We start from the raw sequence: 20,405 nt of genomic DNA on the forward strand, positions 1-20,405 counted from the left end.
TACGGCTCCCCAAGTACTGCCGTACCTGCTGACGCTGGCCAAAGCTGGTCTGGCACACGCGTCCATCAAGATTCATCTTGCTGCGATCTCCCGATACACCAGAACCACGGGGCGGACGTCCTTGTGGTCTCATCGTCTGGTGAAAGAGTTCATGAAGGGACTGTTCAGATCGTTCCCGCCGGTGAAGGCTCCGGCCCCGGCGTGGGAGCTCAACGTGGTGCTGACCAAGCTCATGGGACCTCCGTTCGAGCCTCTGCACTCGGCCCCGTTGAAGTTTCTATCGTGGAAAACAGCTTTTCTTGTGGCCATCACCTCCGCACGACGAGTGGGAGAGATCCAGGCCCTTTCCTGCAAGGCCCCGTACTTGACTTTCCACGACACGAGGGTAGTGCTCAGGACGCACCCCTCCTTCATGCCCAAGGTACCGTCGGACTTCCATCTCAACGAACCCTTGGTGTTACCTGTGTTCTTCCCGTCGCCTTCGTCGCCGGCTGAGAGGACTTTGCACTCGCTGGATGTAGCTAGAGCGCTGAAGTTCTACGTGGACCGCACGAAGGGTTTTCGGAAGACGTCACAACTCTTTGTGAACTTTGGACCTGTCAATCAGGGGAAGGCTCTCTCGAAGGCTTCCATCTCCAGATGGCTCTCCGGCTGTATCATGTGCTGTCACCGGTTGGCAAACCGACCGCTGCCTGGCCGTCCGAGAGCCCATTCCACCAGAGCGATCGCAGCTACCACGGCGTTCCTATCTGGTGTGCCCCTGCTGGACATATGCAGGGCTGCTACGTGGAGGTCGACGCACACCTTCACGAAATTCTACTGCGTCGACCGGGATTCCAGGGAGGAGTCCAGGGTCGGCCAAGCAGTGCAGCGCAACCTGTTCGCCTGAGGTGAGCCTGGTGAGGAGGTAAGATGCTTAATGTTGAGTTGATGTGATGCTTAATGTTGAGCCTTTGCCACCTCCCGTGGTTGTGCATGTGTGTACTGCTATGTATTCTTTATTCATGAGCATGTGAATCCATGCCAGACCCCATGCTGGAGAAGGAACAAGTTACTTACCTGTAACTGTTGTTCTCCAGCATGGGTCTGGCATGGATTCACATGCGAACCCTCCCGCCTACCCCTCTGCGGCTCTTCACTTGGTCATACTGCCACTTCACATGCTTCCAAATCTGAAGATGGCTGCCAGAGGCGGTGCTTAGGTAGAGGGCAGTCATTGGCTGTGGTCAGTATGACGCAGAGACCAGTGATTGGTTATTACTACGAAAGACAGATCAGAAACGAAACTGATACTGGTTTTTTCTTTACCGAGGATTCCCAGCCTGACGACGGGGAATATTCATGAGCATGTGAATCCATGCCAGACCCATGCTGGAGAACAACAGTTACAGGTAAGTAACTTGTTCCTTCTCCATTCACAGAAGAGTACTCCTACCGGCCAGACAAACGACACATCTCGGCCCTACGCATTACGCTGGAGGAGGCCGCAGCAGCCCAGATCAGACCGGCGCCTCTGTGGGAGTCAGGTGAGCGTAATCGAACGCGAAGCCTACCTACATTTTCCCACCCGGGCATTATGGAGACCTCAAACTGACTACCTGGCCCAATTATTAGGGGAACTAAGGGCCGAAGTGCATTCCGCCCGTCAAGAGACCAATACTCTTAGGAGAGAACTGATCTTGTCAAAGGAGCGAACTGATGACCTTGCTAGGCAACTATTGCAAAGTCAGGCTGGACAAGCACCCCTACCTGGTTCCGGGGGAAATCCAGCCCCTGTGGTATCAAGTAACCCTGTGCAAATAAACCTACCTGGAAATATTACGTTAGCTCCACCCGAACGCTTTGCCAGAGATCCCAAAAGGTTCGCTGTGTTTATGAACCAATGCCGCTTGCACTTTTTATGCAGACCTGGAGCCTTCCCAAACGATCAAGCCAAGGTAGCTTTTGTATTGTCATATCTCAGCGGCAGTGCAGCCGATTGGTCTATCCCACTGGTTACTCAGGATGACCCAATGCTCCGGGATTTTCAGGGCTTTCAAACTAGCATGGAAAGACTATTTGCCTGGCACTCTCAAGGACAGGCCCTGGATAACAAACTTTTGTCCCTACGGCAGGGTAACCAAGATCTCCTATCCTACATCGCGACCTTTAATAGGTTGATTGTAGAAACTGGGTGGCCTGAGTGAATCCACCTCAAGACTGTGCTGAATATATAGACTTAGTGGTCCAGTTAGATCATAGACTTCAGAACAGAAAAGCAGATCGAACCAGGTTTGAGAACCGGGTGTTGGTCAAAACTCCCGCTAACCCCAAAGGAGCCGATGCCTCAGAACCCATGCAAATCGGAGGAGTTAAAGGACCCTTAACCCAGAAGGAAAGAAAGGAGACGGCACATGCAATTGTGCCTATATTGTGGGACATCTGGGCATTTTCTATGGGATTGCCCTCTAAAACCACCCAAGAAGCTGGTAGGAGCCGCTGATACAAGCCATATGGAGTCGGACTCGGGAAACGACCACGCCCGACAAGCGTAGAGGTCCGCTTGCTGAGCTTGAAGGAGGACACTCAGACCTCGCATTTCATCATGCCAATGGTCCTCGTAGATCCTGAGCAACCATCAAGTATGCATGCCGTAAAAGCATACATCGATAGCGGGGCCATAGGAAACTGTGGACTACGAATTGGCTTCCAGATTGAATCTGCCTCTCTGCCGTAAAACCACCTCAGATGTCATCACCACAGTCGATGGAAGCGTAATCGCCTCTGGGCCTGTAATTCATTCCACCGCAGAGATGACACTAGTGGGTCAGGATGGGCATCGAGAGACTATTGTGTTTGATGTAATCAAAGCCCCACAGTTCCAGATAATACTGGGGATACCGTGGTTGGAAACACATAATCCTAGTATTGATTGGCGAGAAAAGAGAATAACCTTCCCGGGTTGTGCACAAACCTGTTATCCAAAGAAAAACCTGAACGAAGGCCTGGCTACAGTAACCACAGCAGTCATGCAACTACCTCCAGAGTACCAAGAATTCCAGGACGTCTTCCAAAAGGAACAGGATAACACCTTACCTCCTCACAGATCGTATGATTGTCAAATCGATCTCATACCCGGTGCACAACTCCCTTGTAGCAGAATCTATGCCCTTACGGAACCTGAGAACCTCCATCTACGACAATATTTAGACCAGTACCTTGCCAATGGTTTTATTCGCCCATCCAAGTCCCCTGCGTCTTCAGCTTTGTTCTTCGTGCCCAAAAAGGAAGGTGACCTTAGAACTTGCATAGACTACCGCGCATTGAACCAGATAACGGTAAAAAAACAATACCCATTGCCTCTGATCCCTGAACTACTAGACCAGGTGAAGGACGCTTGCATATATACCAAACTAGATCTCCAGGGGGCATACCATCTGGTACGAGTAAAAGAAGGCGATGAATGGAAGACTGCCTTCCGCACTAAATATGGATTATTCGAAAACCAGGTGATGCCTTTCGGGCTGTGCAACGCACCAGCAGCCTTCCAATACTTCATGAATGATGTCCTTCGTGAACTCATTGACGTTTGTGTTGTATATATCAGTGACATTCTGGTATACTCCTCTTCGTAGTCTGATCATGTGAGACACGTCCGAGCAGTCCTCGAGAAATTGCACCAGCACAAACTATATGCTAAACTAGAAAAATGCGTTTTCCATGCCACAGAAGTTGAATTCCTTGGGTTTATCCTAACACCGAAGGGAGTCCGAATGGACTCAGGAAAAGTAGACGCAATCCTTAAGTGGCCATCACCAAGTTCAGTTAAAGGAGTTCAAAGCATGCTCGGCTTTGCCAATTTCTACCGCAGATTCATCCCGGGTTTTTCACATATTGTACATCCCATCACAGCACTCTTGCGGAAAAATAAACGCTTTATGTGGACTGAAGAAGCCGAAAAGGCCTTCCAAGAACTGAAAGCGAAATTCACGTCTGCACCTGTATTAAAGCATCCGTGCCCTGAACTGCCATACATAGTGGAAACTGATGCATCCAGTCTAGCCATGGGAGCTGTCTTGTCTCAAAGGGACCCTGAAACTGGCCAGCTTCACCCAGTAGCGTTTTGGTCCAGAAAATTCTCGGCACCTGAGTTAAATTATGCAGTTACCGACAAGGAGCTATTAGCCATTAAGTCCGCCTTCAAGGCTTGGCGGCACTATCTTCTCGGTGCCAGGCATAATATCACTGTGATCACCGAAACTTACAATATTTAAAAACCGCCAAGGCTCAATCATCACGTCAACTCCGATGGGCATTGTTCTTTGCTGAGTTCGATTTCGTAATCACCTACCGCCCAGGTTGTAAGAACGGTCAAGCTGACGCTCTATCCCGAATAGGGATGGGAGAGACTGAAGTGAACTCGGAACCAGTACCTATAATTTCCGAACAAAGGATTCTTGGCATGACCACTCTACAAACCCTAGAGGACATTCAGAGTAAAATCCAGCAACTCTTTGATCCTACAGCCTTGCAGGACTGAGTAAAGAGAGGCCCGAACTTTTCAGTCAGCAATGACCTACCTTATTACCAAGGGCGTCTGTTTCTGCCACACAAGGAACTACAAGAGCTAGTCATTTCACATTATCATGATACCCTGATGGAGGGGCACCCAGGTATTGCAAAAACCGAAGCAAAAATTAAGACAATTCTGGTAGCCCACCTGGCGAAAGGACATTGTCATTTGTTTTGGGCGCAAACGCCGCAAGACATTACAAAAGTCAGAAGAAAAAGCCAGCTGGACTCTTACAACCATTAGACATTCCGCCTGCACCATGGCATACCTTATCATTGGACTTTATTACTGACCTACCTCCTTGAAATGGGTTTAACAAACTTCTTGTTATTGTGGATCTTTTTTCCAAAATCGCCCACTTTATTCCTTTAAAGGGGCTACCTTCAGCTTCAATCCTAGCCAAGGAATTTCTTGAAAACATTGTTCGTATACATGGATTTCCATCCGTACTGGTCTCTGACCGGGGCAGTCAATTCATTTCTCATTTTTGGAGAAAATGTTGTCAACTGGCGCAAATTGACGTGAGGTTATCAACCAGCCACCACCCCCAGACCGATGGTCAAACAGAGAGGACCAACCAGACTCTTGAACAATACCTGTGTTGCATGTTGAATCAGACTGAGAATAATTGGAAGGACATTCTTTGGATCGCTGAATATGCATAATCGGTTCATTCTGGAACTGGGCAATGTCCTTTTTATACCGTATACAGGCACCACCCTCTAACCTCAGACCTTGACTCACCCCAACACCTAGAAATGCTTGCAGTGGACAATTTACACTCCACGATTACACAAGCCTTTAAGGAAGCAACAGCACATTTGAAGCAAGCGAAGGAGAAATACAAGAAGGATGCGGATCGGCATAGAAGTGGTGCTCCACTATACCAGATAGGAGACCAAGTATGGTTGGCCACAAACGCATACCGCTCAAGGGAACACGGACCTTTAACCCGAGATATTTCGGACCTTACTCTATTAAGGCCATTATCAACCCGGTGGCCATCAAGTTGGACTTACCGGCTAATATGCGGATTCACCCCGTCTTTCATGTATCACTTTTGAAGCCAGTGCAACCAGGGACAAGACTAACCAAGCCACCCGACCCCATCCTTATAGACGGGGAACCCGAATTTGAGGTTAAAAACATCCTGGACTCCAAGATGGTGAAATCAAAACTTTTTTATTTGATTGACTGGAAAGGTTATGGACCACAGGAAAGGTCTTGGGAATCTAGTGACCACGTACATGCACCTCGGTTGGTGAAAAGATTCCACCGAAATTTCCCGGACAAACCTAAACCACCGGGAAGAACGACTTTAGGAGGGGCCTTTTTGGGGTGGGGGGGGGGGGTGCTGTCATGATGCCGACCCCCGGGGAACCAGACCAGGTCCAGCAGCCCCGGGAGCAGGCATCACGTTCCCGGGCAAAGGGCCAGCGACCCCTGTTAGGGGCCATCTGGACACAGGCCTGGCGCCATAGGCGCCAGGCTCATAAGGGGAAAACTTACCCGGATTTACCTGATGCAGACCATGCTGCAAGGGATCCAAGCCCTCAAGAGACCTAGGAACTCTTTTGCCACTCGGGTGTGGCGGTGGAGGAATACTTACCTGGAATTACTTTGGAGGCCATTTAAACCACGCCCGAAGAGCAGCACACGCTTCGCGTTATTCTGCATCCAGCAGCGTGTAACGCTCACCGTGCCTGCAGCAGCATCCAGACTTCAGCCACGCCCGCTACGAACCCAGAGCACCTAGAAACAAGGGAAAGGAGGAGAAAGGTTAGAACCAGAACACTTACCAGCTTCTTACCTGATTCCAGAGCCATCTCATCGTCGAACCAAAGGAAAGACTTTTTTTTTAAACACGTCGCATCGCCAGCAGCAGCGCTGCGCTGCACTCGCCCTTCCTCGCAGCATCTTAACGTTTCACCGCAGCCTCCTGCATGTTCCCGCCGCATTCCGGCACCCAGGGGGAGATGAAGACAATAAGGTGAGCCAAGGGAACATATAGAGGAATACTGGTTACCACCCTAAGACCTACCTGATTTACCACCGGGGGAACCATTCCTCTCCTCGGGTCGGCGCAGCTCCCACTGCACCATCGCCATACCCCGGCCCCTAAGGGCAAACAAAAGCGCAACAGGGTGCATCAAAAGGACAATAAAGGGGAGCCATCTCCCGCCATAGACTTGCCTAATTTTACCACCGGAGGTATAACTCCTCGACTCTGATTTTCTCTCAGCACCTGAATAAAGGAGAAGACCACAGATTACAGGATTGGATAGGAGTGATGGTCCGGCATTTGAACTCTTACGAACTGCATACTTATGGCGTCTTGCCGGGAGAGTCGAAATAGCTCTGGAACACACCAATTCCTTCGACCAGTGGAGCAACTGGTCCATCACGCGCCCCTGCGCTCGAAGCAGGATGGAGAGCTCACCCTTTCAAACCATAAGGTGAGACTTTAGAGGGGACATCGGAGGTGGTCAGTGGGGAGAACAGGGGGTGGGGGGAATTTGCGCTCACCTCCACGGGTGGTTAATTCCCCTTTCTCCATTCACAGAAGAGTACTCCTACCGGCCAGACAACGACACATCTCGGCCCTATGCATTACGCTGGAGGAGGCCTCAGCAGCCCAGATCAGACCGGCGCCTCTTTGGGAGTCAGGTGAGCGTAATAAGGAGAGGCCGCTCCACATCAACATACTGGAGCTCCGAGCAGTGTTCTGGGCCCTCATGTCATTCCTCCCGTCCCTCGAGGGCAAGGTGGTGAGGATCTTCACTGACAACACCACCACAATGTTCTAAATCCAGAAGCAGAGAGGAACCAGATCCCCAGCCCTATCCATGGAGGCCCAGGATCTGTGGCACTGGGCCGTTGCCCAGGGGAGGTTTCTGGTGCCTTTTCATCTAGCAGGGATAAACACCATCGCCGACTCGCTCAGCAGGGAGCTGCGCTCTTGCCACAAGTGGGGAACTACGCCAGGATCAAGTGGATCAACTCTTCCGGCGATGGGGCAAACCCCAAATTGACCTGTTCGTGACAAACAAGTGCCAGAGGTTCGCCAGCAGGTTCCCCCAGCCGAGGAGCATGGGCGATGCTTTCTCGTTCCCCTGGGATGGCCTGTTCCTGTATGCATTCCCGCCGTTGCTGCTCAGGCTCATCAACCAACTCAAGAGCTCCCGGTGCAGGATGATCCTCGTCGCACCGAGGTGGCCGAGACAGATATGGTTCCCGGACCTTCTGGACTTGTCAGCGTCCCCACCAGTCAAACTGTTGACGGACGCAGATCTTCTCTCCAGAGAAGGAGGCGCCATTCTTCATCATGACCCGGAGTCGCTGAACTTGCAGGCCTGGCTCCTGCAGCACTAGAGTTTGGAGGGTATGATATCCCGGCTGACTGCAGAGAGGTTCTTGCAAAGGCCAGGGCGTCCTCAACTCTCAAGTGCTACGGACACAAGTGGAAGATGTTCTCTGTCTGGTGCCGTGCACATAAGATTGACCCTCTGATTACAGCCCCTCAAGTGCTACCGTACTTAATGTCGCGGGCCAAAGCTGGACTAGCTCATGCTTACATCAAGATACATCTGGCAGTGATTTCCCGATACACCAGAACTACAGGCCGGTCGTCCCTGTGGTCTCAACATCTGCTGAAGGAGTTTATGAAAGGACTGCTCCGATCGTTCCCGCCGGTGAAGGCTCCAGCCCCGGCGTGGGAACTCAACGTGGTGCTGACAAGGCTCATGGGCCCGCCATTCGAGCCCTTGCATACAGCGTTGATTCTGGCCATCACATCTGCACGATGCGTGGGAGAGATTCAGGCCCTTTCCTGCAAGCCTCCATACTTGACTTTCCACGAGACAAGGGTGGTGCTGAAGACGCACCCCTCCTTCATGCCCAAGGTGCCGTCGGACTTCCATCTCAACGAGCCCTTGGTGTTACCAGTCTTTTTCCCGTCGCCTTTGTTGCCGGCCGAGAGGACTTTGCACTCGCTGGATGTAGCTAGAGCGCTGTAGTTCTTCGTGGACCGAAGGAAGAGTTTTCGGAAGACATCACAGCTGTTTGTGAACTTTGGACCTGTGAACCAAGGGAAGGCTCTCTCGAAGGCTTCCATTTCCAGATGGTTCTCCGGCTGCATCATGCACTGTCATCGGTTGGCAAACCGACCGTTGCCCGGCCGTCCGAGAGTCCATTCAACCAGAGCGATCGCTGCTACCACGGCGTTCTTGTCTGGTGTGCCCCTGCTGGACATCTGCAGGGCGGCTACGTGGAGGTCGACGCAAACCTTCACGAGATTCTACTGCGTCAACCGGGATTCCAGGGAGGACTCCAGAGTCGGCCAGGCAGTGCTGCACAACCTGTTCGCTTAAGGTGAGCCTGGTGAGGAGATCAGAGATGCTTAATGTTGAGTTTATGTAATGCTTAATGTTGAGCCTTGCCACCTCCCGTGGTTGTGCATGTGTGTACTGCTATGCATTCTTATATTCATGAGCATGTGAATCCATGCCAGACCCCATGCTGGAGAAGGAACAAGTTACTTACCTTCTGTTCTCCAGCATGGGCCTGGCATGGATTCACATGCAAATCCTCCCTCCGTCCCCTCTGCGGCTCTTCACTTGGTCATACTGCCACTTTACGTGCTACCAAATCTGAGGATGGCTGCTGAGGGCGGGGCTTAGGGAGAGGGCAGTCATTGGCTGGGGGCAATATGACCCAGAGACCAGTGATTGGTTACTACTAAGAAAGACAGATCAGAAACGAAACTGATACTGATTTTTTCTTTACCGAGGATTCCCAGCCTGACGCGGAATATTCATGAGCATGTGAATCCATGCCAGACCCGTGCTGGAGAATAGCAGTTACAGGTAAGTAACTTGTTCCTTAGCTCAGATCAGCTGTTTAATCTGTGTGCGGCGGAAACCGCACCCAGCCCCACATTTCGCCCTCTTTCCTGATGGAGGCTCCTGATGCTTATATCCTGTAAGCACTGCTGCAGCATTTGATTTGTATCCAACGTCACCACTGTGCCCCACGAGGTGCAGAACAGGCCAAGATGGCTGCAGTGTGTTTTGCTTGCGCACCCTGTTAGGGAGAATTTTCATTAATGTACTAATTCCCTCTACCTTGGAGCCCTCCAGCTCTTTTGCTAAGCTTTGGGACTTAGAACTTTTTAATTCTGTTTGTTTTCTGTGTGTTTTTTTTTATTTAGCGTTTAATCGCGGGAGCCATGTTTTTCAAGATGGTGTCTGAGCCACCTTTGTTTAAACAGGTCCCGGCCTTCTTTTTTCGCCATTTCTTTTTGGAAAGGTACTTCTAGAGTTTGTCTATGCGCGCCAAACCAGACTTGGTCCCTTTATTTCTGTGCCTTTGGCAGGTTTCAGGAATGAAGACCGCCTCTGGTGCTAGAGTGCCTGGGCTGGGCAGGAAGTGAGGGAGGTGCCCGAAACTCACTGTGGTTAGTCTCCTAGGAGACACAAATGCACTCTGGCGTGATTGGCTGGCTGACTGTCCGGCAAGTACAGCCACCCTGCTGGTTGAGTGGCAGCTAGGCTGTAATGAATGAGAGAAAACTGTTTAAAAGGCGAGTCGCTTGGCTTGGCAAGCTGTCGTCCACTGGAACAAAAGAACCGAAGACGAGCTGGAAGAGGGCTGCTGCTACTACTGGACCATTGGTTTGCCCGGTGGAGCCCTGCTGCAAGTCTGAATCGCCACGTTCATCTCGACAGAGAAGCCCCTTCAAGGACGACTTTCTTTGAGTTGGTAGGACCAATCAACTCGTAAGTCACCTTGATACCATTCTCCGATCTGGTTAGGATTAAGCAGGGGGAAGGACACAAGCTTGTGTGCTTGAAGAGCAACCGGAATCTAAGAATTGCCATTTTGCTAGCTTGGTGACCCGTCCCCGTGCAGTGCAGGAGTCCCCCGACGTCCTCCCTCTTCTCCCAACGACTGAGGCTCGGGAACAGCGAGATCTGCAGGAACTGCCAGGAACATAAGTCTTCAGCTGCATCTTTTTCTTCAATATAAGGTACTGTGAAAACCCGACTGAGTATTTACAATCGCCGCGAAAGTTCCCGGAACTTTGGCAACTTGCAGGCCTAGTCAGCTTGTGACCCGACATACAAACCTTTCTTCCGTGAACTACTTATAAGAACTGTGGCAAAGATTCTTCTGTTTTAATACCAGAACCGTTTTTAACTATACATGACACTAGCCCATTGACTTTGTCCTACCTATTGCATTCAATCAACTCCTCAGGTGAACTCAAACTATTTGCACTGTTTTAGTGTAACTGTAATATTCATTTTATTAACGTATGCCTTTATGCGCCTACTTCAATGCTATTTTGTTCCTACTTCAATGGACCTTAACTGCTTATTAATATTGTATAATTTCTGCGTGATACTGGTTGCCTTATTTAGTGAATGCTTTATAAAGGATTGTGTCATAAATTAAGTAGTGTTTTACCAAGAAACCTTGAGTATAAGTGTCTTCTGAATAATTGTCATTATAGACCTTGGTGCACCACCCTTACAAGCTCCCATTCCCACTTGAGATAAGCCTGGCTGCTCAGCTCGCTACCAAAAACTGTGGTACAGACTTCTACCAAAGGTTGGTTTTGCTTACACCTTTAGTCCTAGTTGTGTGTAGTGGTCCCAGAGGGTACTGCATACAACCTTTGCCTAGCACACCCTCAACCTAACTTTGCCTGGCATCTGCAGGCCGCTCGCCTAATTGGCTACCCTTGGCTATTTCCCAACCAATTAGACGCTGGCAGGCATGTAGTCGGCACAACAAAGGCTCCTGTCCAGAGACCAAGGCCTGTCACTCTGACCGTTCTTCTCCTACCTCAGGATACACCCAACAAAGTCCAACAAGTCTACACAGATAACTCATAACTATGCTCATTGCTTCCCCCGACTCACCTTGACGTTCGGGTAAGCGTATCCCCACACCAGAACTATAATCTAACTTTTACCCGCTCTACGCTTGCATATGCTTGTAATTCAACCTCCCGGAGGTAACAAAAAATGCGTTTACCCATTTAAAATAGTGCGCCACCGCAATGATGATAGCAGTACTAATACTCATTACCTAAAATTCACTGCCTGCACTGCTTTTGCTCCTGTGCCTCCTTGCTGTTCACTCATTTAGTGCATCCCTGCCTCTACTGCATGCCTATCTCTCCTGCCATCTCCTGATGCACCAGGTTGCCTTGAGCTGATTAGCCTTGCTCCCATGCTCGTGACTTTCCTCTAGGCTACCCCCAGCTCGATTAACCACTACGTAAGTAACTATATTGTTCCTATAGTTATCTTGTTGCGACAACGCTAGTTCCCGAGTTGGACCGCTGCCGCTAACCTGCTCCGCGTCCATAAGACTCATTTGATTCCTGTATCTGGATGCAATTCACGCTAACTGTCATTTACTGCACATACAGTTGAGTATTATCTGTACCTCATCTGCCGTGGCTTCGGATCCGTGTCAAGACTAGTTGCAGCCTGTATCTGTAGCTATTCATTTTTATGCCCACTGTCAACTATTGACTTCTCACTTACATGATCTTGCATATCATCTTGCCCAGCTTGAATCATTTAACTTGCTTCCGTTACAGTTGTATATATGCCTTCTGTCAAACTTCCACTCATCGGTGTTGCATCATGCCCAGTGTGAATTCTTGATTTGCATTTACCTGCTACACTCCACTCCTGCATTTTTAAACAACATATTTGCACATTGTTACTTAGTTGAGGCTTCCAGAAGATTCTTTCAGGCCTATGCCGCGTGGAGCATGTCAGAGGAGGAGGATTAAACTCCCCTGTTCAAGATCTGCTCCAGCCGTGGCTCGCGGAATGTCTTTTCGAAGACAAGCATTCCGAATGCCTTTACTGCCTGTACCCGACTGTTAGGGAGAATTCTCAGAAATGTGCCAATTCCCTCCACCTTAGAGACCCCCAGCAACTTTGCTAGATTTTGAGCACTTGATGTTTTTAACCTGTAGAGTGAACCTTTTCCCCCACAATCTCATGTATTTTAATGTGATTTTCTACACTGTTTCTCTTTTGGTTATGGAGTCTAACAAACTTCATAGGCATCATCTTTTACAATTGTCACACTGCACCTTCAGTGCAGTGACACAGGGAAGTCTTCCAGATTTCCCAAGGTTTAAATACCTTCTCTGGGATAAACTACTGTTTCCCAGGGCAGTAAAGTGAAGTTGACTTTACTTAGCATTGTAACTTTCTAGACCCAGCACACACTATCTTACAATAGAGTGCTTTAGGGGTTACTTAGTATCCCCTTTGTCTAGCTTCTTATGTAACATGTTTTATGTTACTCTTTCCTCACTGAATGGCTGGTGGCAGTGGTTTCATTTTGAACTACTGTGGTTTACATTTACTGTGACAGTTTGCGCCTCCATTAAAGCAACCGCTGGAGCCATCTTTTTCAAAATGTCAGAGCCATCTTTGATAAAAATGCCCCCAGTCTTCCTTTTTGCCATGTCTTTGTGGAAAGGTCCTTCTTGAGAGTTTCTCTCCGCGCCAAACCAGGCTTAGTCTTTGTTCATTTTGCCTTTGGCAGAGTTTCTGAATGAAACCCGCCTCTGGCTCCAGAGTGTATGGGGTAGGCAGAAAGTGAGGGAGGTGCCCGACACTCCCTGTGCTCAGTCTCCTAGGAGACCCAAATGCACTCTGTGGTGATTGTCTGGCTGACTGTCCGGCAAGGACAGCCACCCTGCTGGGCGAGTGACAGCTAGGCTGGAATGAATGGGAGAGACCTGAATAAAAGGAGTCTTTTGGCTTGGAAGGCAGTCGACCACTGGACGAAGGGACCGAAGAAGAGCCTGAAGAGGACGCCTGCTGCAACTCCTGGACCGTTGAATTGCCCGGTGAAGCCCTGCTGCAGTGCCAACTTGCCAAGTTCGCATCGACAGAGAAGCCCCAGCAAGGTCGACTTCTCCTTTTTGAGTTGGTGGGACCAATCAACTCCAAAGTAAGCCACCTGGACATCCATCTCGGAGCTGGTTGAATTTCCACAGTTGCTGCTGGAAACCGTATAGCCAGGCAGAAGAACACCAGATAGTGTGAGTTGCTTTTAAGCTGGCCTAGAGCTTTTGGAAGATCCTGCGGACTCCCAAGAAGCAGGACTGACCAAACCTGAGCCCCCTCAACAGAGTGCGGGACCCCAGAAGCACGGAAAGCCCACCTCAACAGCCAGGAACTGCGTTGTTGCTATTTTCGGTGGTTGCAAGGAGCTGAAACGCGAAACAGCCACTGATAGTGAAGTTGCCGGTTTCCAGTTTTCGCCAGTCCCAGTGCATTGCAGGAGTCCCCCGACATCCTCCCTTTTGTCCCCACGACTGAGGCACAGGAACAGTGAGATCTGCAGAGCTGCATAGGAACAAGTCATCAGCTGCATCTTTTCTTCACTGCTAAGGTACTGTAAAACAAGTCTAAGAAAACTTAGCTTTAAGTTTATCTGATGCTAGTTAATCTGCTTAGACTCGCATGCTGTGCATATGGTCCGACATCCAGTGGTAACCGCGGAGTATTGCATCTGGACCGAAAGGGGATGTCGGCATAGGCGTGTCTGTAACACTATCCCTATAGTGATGTGTGTAGTACCCAAAAGCCCTCACGTGCCGAGATCCCTCATTTTGTTTTTTTTTTCGCCCAGCTAACTGGTCGCCCTATAGCAGAGCTCTTACTAGAGACATTGTGTTTATTTACCGAATTGTCGGTTTATTCCTCTTTAAGTCACTTCGCCCAATAAGAACATCTTCGACAAAGACTATGCGGGAATCGTCTACGGCTGTAGATTTCGGCGCCTAAGACCTGGCGGCTGCATTTTCCACGTGGTCAGGCCCTCTGGCCGACCTATACAGTAGGGAGAGTGGGGTCGGGGTGGCCATATTGTTTAGTATGTCTTTCCTCCTTTCCCCCTCTTTTCCTTGTTGGTCTGGTCATCCTTCCCTTTGGCTATGGAAAGGACTCCTTTTAGATTCTGCCCTAAATGTAGGGTCCGATATCCTTGGAAGGACGAACACAGGACGTGTAATGACAGTCTCCCTCGGGAGCACGATGAGAAGCGGTGCACAGCGTGCAAACTCCTTCGGCCTAAGACCCTTAAGGAGTGCTGTGTAAAGCGGTGGGCCGCGTATTGTATGTCACGCGTGGAGCTCCCTTCCCCCACCACCACGCCAGCTGAAAGTGATGGGGTACTTCGGATGACCAAACATCAGTTTCGGATGTTATAGACCTTGAGGTGACGCTTCTAGGTCTGCCAGCCCATCCCCCGACCCTTTAAGGTTTGACTCTGGTCTTGCTACAGGGACTACATCCGGCGACAGGGGCGTACAAGCGCATTGCACTAAGCACACAACCCTATGCTAATTTCGACGCCTTCGTCGAAAAAGCCGAAAACGCCAACAGGGCCGCCGAAAACTTCGACGGTTCCTTTGGATCTTACAGATCCAAAGCCTTACCCGCATCCGCAGCAGCGTTTTGCGACTGGGCAATCTAAACAAACCAAGGGTGCTACTTCGAAACCTATACGCGTCGAAGTGCGGGAGCCCGACGCTTCGATGACTTCTAAGGCCTCAGTAGGCCCGAAGACTACGGCTAGGCCTCTACCCGGAAAACCGACCGCTAGGCCCTCTAGCGGCGCGGACTGTATTACGACTGCCGATAAATCATCAGAGCGTTTGTCTCACGAAGATTTGGCGACTATCGAAAGTAGCATCGGAAGAATTACGGCGGAGGTAGGCCTTACGCCGGTTCCGCCTTAGGTTATGGGACAAGCCGCAGAATTTGTTTGGGCGGATTGGGTTCCCGATTCCGATGAGGCTTACGAAGACAGTCTAGAGCCTCTTTCCGACACCCTGAGAGGTTCCTTTCGATGCTGCGTTGCGGGAAAACGTAGTTTCTCCTCACGTAGGCCCGTTTGGGTCCTCTAAATGGACTACAGAAAAATTCGAAGGGTGCATGGATCGGCTGGGGCAGACTATCAGTTCTTCTGATCATCCTCCCCCGAAAATAGACCCTAACTTCCATATCCAAGAAGATCAGTCTCATGTTTTCCAACAGGAAGACGTGGTCCAGATAACACATATAGAGACATCTATAATGAAGAAGCTTCTTTTATCAAACTATGTGGAAGATCAACAGGATACTACGGACAACTGGGAGGAAACCCAGCAGGTAGGTCAAGACCCATGGACACAGCAAGATCAGGACACTGATTTGTGCCTAGACTCTCCTCCGTCCACCCCGGCTCACAAGGCCTCTCCTGTAGATGACCAAATGGCATTCAACTCCATGTTGAAAAAAGCAGCTGAATACTTCAAAATTGCCACTCAAGAGGCGGTACCTGAGCAGAATTTCGTGGAGGATATCATTAAGGAAAAATCTCATGCAAGTCAATACATCCCACTCTTTAACTCTGTCAAGAGACAGGTAGCTCCCTCATTGGTGTCACCTGCTAAAACACAGGCAGTGAACCCGAGAGTCGAAAAATGATTTCGACCTTCCCCTTCCGACACTCTATACATCAAAGGGCACGCCATCCCAGATTCACTGGTGGTGACTACCACTCGAAAGAGGGCAGGGGTACCCCTTGCCACGGGAGAATCACCACCGGACAAGGAGTCTAAGCAGCTGTATGTCTTGGGCAAACGTTTCACGTCAGCAGCGGCATACACCATTCGTGTTGCTAATAATATTACTCTATTAGCAACCTATGCTGATGCCCAATGGAATTTGCTCCAGGAAGGCCTCCAAGAGGTTCCCGAACCCGCCAAATCAAAGCTTCTCGCTATTGTGACGGAGGGAAGACTGGTTAACCAGAATGTGGTGAAGAACACCCTGGACACTGCGGAAACTGCAGGCAGGTCGCTTGCTCAAGGGACCCTACTGAAAAGACACGCTCGGCTGCTTACATCAGGATTTAAACCTGAGACTCAGGCCTCCCTCATTAATAAACCCATTGAGGAGACTACCCTCTTCGGGATAATGGTGGATTCGGCTTTGGAAACAGCCAAGAAGGAGCATGATACTCTAAAGTCTCTGCAACAAATTACACAGAAACCCTCCTCCGAGAGGGGTAATAATAACTCTCGGTGGTCCTTTCCAGGGCAAGCCTGTGCTGGTCAAAACTACGGCACGGGTAACTTCAACACAAATCCAACATCTGGAAGCCCCACTTACTACCCCTCAAGGGGTCAGAAACGCGGCAAGAGTAGAGGTAGAGGCCCCAATCCCAGAGCAGCCACAGCCTCTGGTCAAAAATGACCAAGTCCAGGTCCCCTCCCATGTCACCTCGGTCGGGGGGCGATTAACATCTTTCCTCATGGCATGGGAGGGGATAACTTCAGACCAGTGGGTCATAAAGACAGTCGGCCACGGTTACTGCGGGGAATTCGCCCGACCTTCACAGTTCAGACCACCGCGCTCACGGCGCCTTTCACCGGAACATCTGGAGATCCTGATCCAAGAGGTGGAAGCACTGCTGGGAAAGGACGCCATAGAAGCCCTCCCTTTTCTTCAGGTAAACGAGGGTATATATTCAGTGAACTTCCTTGCACCCAAAAAGGATCGCGCAATGCACCCTGGTCTAGACCTGCGCCCATCGAACAAGTTTATAAAACCCCAGAAGTTTCGCATGGTAACACTGCAGGAGGTGATCCCATTGCTGAAACAAGGGGACTTCATGGCAACATTGGACATGAAAGATGCAAACTTTCATATTTCAATGTTGCCAGCGCACAGGAAATATCTAAGGCTCATGATCCAGAACAGGCATTACTAATTCAAGGTACTCCCCTTCGGCATGGCCTCAGCGCCAAGGGTGTTTACCAAAGTCCTGGCTGTGGCAGCAGCACACCTGCGCAGACTATCAGTCCCAGTTTACCCTTACCTCGACGACTGGTTTGTCACGGGGGACTCTGTGAATCTAAGCAGATGCAATCATCAGAAATGCTATTACGATAAGTAATGCATTTCTTACTCTGGAAGTGCTTGTAACTTCTGCAACTCACAAGTCTAATCAGCTTTTGGCCCTACATTTGATTCTTCTTTTTATCAATGACTCCTAAGAAGTTGTGTAAAGACTTTTCCATTTACTTACCTCCAAAACCAACCACACAATCTGGTGTTCCTCTCCCTGGCTATACAGTTTCCAGCAGCAACTCTGGAAACTCAACGATCTCCGAGATGGATGTCCACGTAACTTTAAAGTTGATTGGTCCCACCAACTCAAAGGGAGACGTCGTCCTTGCAGGGTGCTTCTGTCGAGATGAACTTAGCGATTCGGACTTGCAGCAGGGCTTCACTGGGCAAACCAACGGTCCAGCAGTTGCAGAAGCCATCCTCTTCAAGCTCGTCTTCGGTTCTTTAGTTCCGTGGTCGACTCTGCCGTCCAAGCCAAGAGACTTACCTTTTATCCAGTTTCCTCCCATTAATTCCAGCCTAGTTGCCACTCATCCAGCAGGGTGGCTTTCCTTGCCGGACAGTCAGCCAGCCAATCACGCCAGAGTGCATTCGGGTCTCAGCACAGAGGTTCGGGCACCTCCCTCACTTCCTGCCCACCCTAGACACTCGGGCGCCAGAGGCGGTCTTCAGTCCTGAAACTGTTTTTCTCCTAACAACCAATCACTGAGCTCTGGGTCATACTGCCCCATGCCAATGACTGCCCTCTACTTAAGCCCCTCCTCTGGCAGCCATCTTCAGATTTTTACCACACGTTCAAGTGTTAGGAGTCCTCGTGTTTAGCTCTCAAACCTTTACTGTGTTTTTTCGCTTTTTGGAAGAGTTTTACTCTATTTTTCGGTCAATCGAGCCTTGTGCTCCATCGATCACCCGATTAACGGGCACCCATTTTTCTGATTCTTCAGCGCCCATCACCGGCGAATTTTGTCAAGTTTCTTCATGGAGGCTTGCAGAAGATTCAGGCCTACGCCCCGTGGACCATGTCGGAGGAGAAGGATTCAGGCCCCCCTGTTGAGACTTTGCTCCAACTGCGACTTTAATGTCTTTTCGGACGACAAGCATTCCCAGTGTCTTGATTGCCTATACCCAGCGTACGTGGAAGAAGACTGGTGTTTTGCCAGGAGATGCCGCCTCACACTCTGAAGGATCGGTATACGCGGCTGAGGGAGTGGCTGCATGCCAAGGCCCTTGCTCTGGGTGGGTCCCAGCAACATGCCTCTCCTGGTTCCAAGAAAGCTGAGCGGGCTTCCAAGACCTTTTTTAGGGTGCTTCTCCCGCGGGTGTCCAACAGAAGGCTAAGCACCGCGAGTCCACTGCCCCCGGGAGCACTGCAGCACAACATTTGCTTTCTCTCCCCCGCATTTTACAAGAAGGGGGGGTCTGGTTATCCAATCAGGACAGCCAGCCCCACACTGGGATTTGTCCGCATTAAGGCAAGGAGGAAGACAAAGGGCTGTGGAGTTTTGGACTCCTCCCTCGCTTCCTGCCCTCAGACTGGAGACTGGAGCCTGGGATCGGAGTCCAGGGGACTCCCGCCGAAGATTAAAAACACACAAAGGAATGTCCCGCCCTGTATGTAAGGGGAAGAAACAAAGGACAAACACTAAAACGGTGAAAAAAGAAGACTGATGCCATTTTGGTAAAATGAGCCATCCTTGGGTGCCTTTTCTGCAGCTGTGAACACAGCTTGCGGTAAAGGTGCACCACATTAATACAAGGTATCACTGCCACCAGCCATTAAAGGTAAGCTTGTCCCTTTAATGGAATTGTTCATTTTAGTGTGAAAGGGGATACATTGTATCTGCAGCACTCCACATGAGGTGTGGTGTGCTGGTTTCACAGAATAAAATGGAAAAGGGAACCAAATATCCTTTCTTCCCTTGGGAACTGTAGTTCTCTCAAGATTAGCAAAAGAAAGTTAAAAGGGGGAGCCCCTAACGCAGTGGTCTTCAAACTTTTTATGCCAAGGCCCCCCTGAGCAAACAAATTGTTCGGGACCCCCCGGCCCCACCCCTCTGTGTTGATGATCTTTTTTTATAGAGATAGCTGAGAAATGTGTGATGTGCATACACGAGCACACTGGATTGTTTTGTATGAGACTCCGACGAGCATGCCAATCAAAGAAGTTGCCTCACATTGAAAATCCACTTGGCCAATGGTCTTCAGAAATGTTTAGCTTGGGCCCCCCCCTGAGCAAAATTTGGGCAGACCGGACCACCCAAAAATGCCAAATGGACAGTATGTATTGCGCATCGTCACTGCACCCTACTCCCAGTATAGTCCCTGGGCTCCCCCACCTGCTCGCATCACAGTGGCTGGGCTCCCTCAACCCACTCCTTCCCAGTCCCTGGGCTCTCCCCACACCATCACACACCCTGGGCTCGCCCCACCCTGCTCCCACCACTATCCCATGGTTCCCGCCCATCCTGCTCCCACCACAGTCTTTGGGTTCCCCCATCCGTTCCTAACAGTCCATGAGCCAGTGGCGGCTGGTGAATTTTTTAAGTGGAGGGGCATAACTATTTCGCCCAAAAAAGCCATAGCGAATGAGTCCGAACCAATCAAAGGTTTGGGGGGGTTTCCCTCCGTGATTTTTAAAAAATAAAATGATGGGTTAAAATGTTGCATTCTAGAGCATTCTTTAAAAAAATGTGGGTAAATATCCAAACAGTTTGCAATTGCTGTCCGGGGGGGTGGCCAGGGGGCAGGCATGACATGTTTTACTGGACATCTATGATAGATGTCCAGCAAAAATATACCATCCCTTTCCCCTGGGCTCCACAGCGCCTCAGGAGAGCTGATTTTGGCAGGTGGATTGTGCAACAAAGGCATTTATGTATTTTTAAAATGCCTTTCTTGTACAACCC

The 20,405-nt window shown here is 50.0% G+C and overlaps 1 protein-coding gene across 2 annotated transcripts in view; it reads left to right on the forward strand.

The window, feature by feature from the left end:
- The window catches only part of SCAF4 (SR-related CTD associated factor 4), a 1,175,829-nt gene that overhangs the window by 403,257 nt on the left and 752,167 nt on the right, over positions 1–20,405 (forward strand). The window lies entirely within an intron of this gene.

The sequence above is a fragment of the Ambystoma mexicanum genome, chromosome 7p (assembly GCF_040938575.1).
Source record: "Ambystoma mexicanum isolate Mex_15411 chromosome 7p, UKY_AmexF1_1, whole genome shotgun sequence".
Classification (NCBI taxonomy): domain Eukaryota; kingdom Metazoa; phylum Chordata; class Amphibia; order Caudata; family Ambystomatidae; genus Ambystoma; species Ambystoma mexicanum.